This window comes from Gossypium hirsutum, chromosome A13, assembly GCF_007990345.1.
Source record: "Gossypium hirsutum isolate 1008001.06 chromosome A13, Gossypium_hirsutum_v2.1, whole genome shotgun sequence".
Taxonomy (NCBI): domain Eukaryota; kingdom Viridiplantae; phylum Streptophyta; class Magnoliopsida; order Malvales; family Malvaceae; genus Gossypium; species Gossypium hirsutum.
The window spans coordinates 93,028,041-93,031,482 of record NC_053436.1 but is presented as its reverse complement, the minus strand read 5'-3'; positions in this window follow the sequence as shown (position 1 = coordinate 93,031,482).

Below are 3,442 nucleotides of genomic sequence, written 5' to 3'. Positions count from 1 at the left end.
TATCTACCAACAATTGTGCTAACTTATTTTCATTACAAAATAAATTTTATCTTAGTTTCATATTTTTATATAAGAAAAATAATTCTAGACAGTAAACAACTTCAATTTTTTTTATCAAGATATTTAGGACAACATTGAGCTGTTATTCCAAATTAATTCAATCTTAGTGTAACTTACAAATAAAAAATGAAAAGAAAAAAAAAAGAGAAAAATTGTCTATATTATCAACTATTCTAAAAGAAGATTTATGTAATGATCTTATAATATTTATAACAACAACATTAACAAAAAGAAAAATTATAATGATGATAACATAATTTAAACAAAAATAAGCACAATAAAATTATAAAGAAGGAAAAATAAAACAAATAACAAAGAGATTAATCCAACATTTTTTATCCTAGTATAATTGAATTCAAGGACAAAAATAAACCCAATAAAATCATATCCAAATAAAATCAAACAAGCCAAGGTTTGGTTAATGTAAATAGAAGATTATACATGTTAAACAAAAATTAGAGAACAAAATGAAGATTGAGATGAAGAATCACCTGAAGAATTGTTATTTTTCAAGGATTCAGAGACCTTTGACTCCATGTTTAATTCTTTGAATTTACAAATCGAAATTACTTTTTAGACTATTCAAAATGAACACTAAAATTATTTATCATAAAATCTAAAAGTAATTTATATATTTTTTAAAATTTAGTTGATTTTTATCCGTTTTAGGTAAGTGAAGAATTTAGCTAATTATTAGTTTAAATTTTCGAAATATGAGTTGTCTTTAAAGAGTAAAAAAAATCCAAAAGTGGTAGGTAGCATTTATTATTGCATAGGAAAAACATTTAATGCTGTTGATTTTATTTGGAAGTATTACCTATGGTAATAATTGGATAGTAAATTTAGGTATCTACAGGGGCAAAAGTAGAAAAATGTTTTAGGGGGCGAAATTAAATATTAATTTTTACTATACTAAAAATACAATTTCATCATTTGAATAGCCTATATCTTTATAAAATTTAAAGGATTAAATCAAATTTTTATAAGTTTTACTATACCAAAAGTGCAATTTTATATTTACTAATTTAAAACTTTAAAAAATTTAAAGGGCCTAAATGAAAAATTTACCATTTTCGGGGGGATTGGGGCCCCTGCCAGCCTCCTTGGCTACGCCCTTGGGTATCTATATGTAGATTTAGATTATTTCTTGTACATGGTATTCAGGCAAAACTTTGGATTTGTCAAATTTAAATTATTTCGAGTTGCATCATTTAGATTTTACATTAGAGCTATTTAATTTAAATTTTCAAATTTAAAATATAATTTAATCAAATTGGAATAATTTAAATTATTTGAATAAATTTAATTAAGGTTTTATTAAAATATAGAGAATATATTATAAATGATATTTTAAAATAAATATCTACCCTGTAATTTTTATTTTACTATACTTATATTTCATCAGACGATTATTGCTAGTCCGTATATTAGCAATGATATGCTAAAGACTCTCATGTCGCATTTGCTACAGTCTAATGTGTATCGTTGCCCTCTATCACCAACTATGTACCTGGTAGCCTTTTCGATCCAATCACCTCGTGGCAGGTGTAGCACCCCAAACCTGGCCCAGAAGTTATGACCGAATCCGGCGTGTCACATTGAAGCGTTACTAGAAAACTCATGTTTTATCTAAAGTCTTTCTTAGTGTTTAAAGAATATCCTCGTTATAGATTAAAGTGAATGGAAGCTGTGCACCAGGTAGGAAGCCAGAAAAGAGGAGGTGAGTCAATTAGGCTGCTTAAGTACCCAGTTCTCCACGGATCCAATCCTAGACATGCACACAACCATTGCCACACTTTAACTGAGTGATTGTTCAGGGAAAACCAATTCATTTAAAACCATTTAAAAAGGTTATTAATTTTGAAAACGTTTTCGTTACGGAAGCCTTGCTTTGTTATCGCGATATTTTGAAATCAAGTAACCTTTTTAAAACGCGCCCTAGAGCGATTCAATTTCAAACAGTTAAAACAATATCATATCTAAGCTAACAAAACATACTAAAAACAACTAAAAATAATTAAAGCAGCCTTATTACAAATTAAAACCCTAAAACATAAAGGAAATAATCTAAAATAAAAGTGAAGGTATAAACACTTATTTTAAACAGACCACATGGCCACTCTGAATCCCTCCAGTCTAAGTCCACCGATCTAAGGCTCACCTGCAAAGATGAGAAAAAGGGGGGTGAGTTTGGAAAACTCAGTGTGTAAAGTAAACCCAACTAGAGCCTAAATCAGTTCAAGCTCTACTGGGCCTAAGCCCTATTTAGAAATCAAAGTTAACTGGGCCTTAGCTCATATCAATATTAATCTGGGCTATAGCCCCTTACAGTACCAGAGTATACTAGGCCTAGCCCATGTCAGTATCAATCTGGGCCGTAGCCCTATTACAAGTTGAGATATATTGGGCCTTGCCCATATTAACACAGTTGGCCCATAACAAATCAGTCTCATATGATTAATGGATGATAACCCCATCCAATCCTGCACTTGCCTCCGTCTATCCCTACACTTCCTGTGGGGAATAAATCACCCACGTCATTCCTACACTTACAGTGTTAGCACCGGTTACGGCACTAACTATAATCCGCAGCAAAGCTACTTATATCAGAATATGTGGCACAGCCACCAGAACGAGTTCTTCCTCCATAACAAAACCCAACCCCATGCAGTATGACATGTATGTAGAGAATATATAATTAACAAGGCATACTTCAGAAAGACAGTCAGATTATAGCGTAAGAACAGTTATTTTCCCTCGAGGGGCGTAATCGTAAACTTACCCCTTTAAAGGTATTACAATAATTCTACCTTACAGAGGTATTTCAGTAATTTTATCAGTCTTTTTAGGGTTTCATTCTCATTACAGTTCTTAACGCGTCTTCAGAATACTTACCGGACGTTTTTACCGAAATGGGCCCATTAGCACATTACCCAATTTCGGCCCATCGAGGCCCAAATTCACCGAGGTGCACGAAATTGTGTACTTTGCAATCTTACCTTTGAAGTTACCAAAATTATCAATACAAACAATCCCACGAGCGTTCGTACGCTCGCAAGTTCTCGAAATGCTGGCTTTTCGGCATTTTGGCTTTTCAACTTTTGCCAATCTAGTTTACTAGTGGGTGTCGTTTACACACCTGATTTGTGAAAATTACTATCTAAATCTCCCACGATATCCTAAAATCGTCACTAGACATATCAGATCCAAAATACAATGGCAACCATCATAAACTTACTTACCATAATCTGCTATCAATACCTATGGCCCTTGAGATCCTACCTTTGCCAAAACTAGAGACTAGATCTAGATCTAGTCGTTCCACTTGTCCAAGCCTTTGATCAGCAGCCTCTGGATCACACTAACACCAAAACAAATCAAT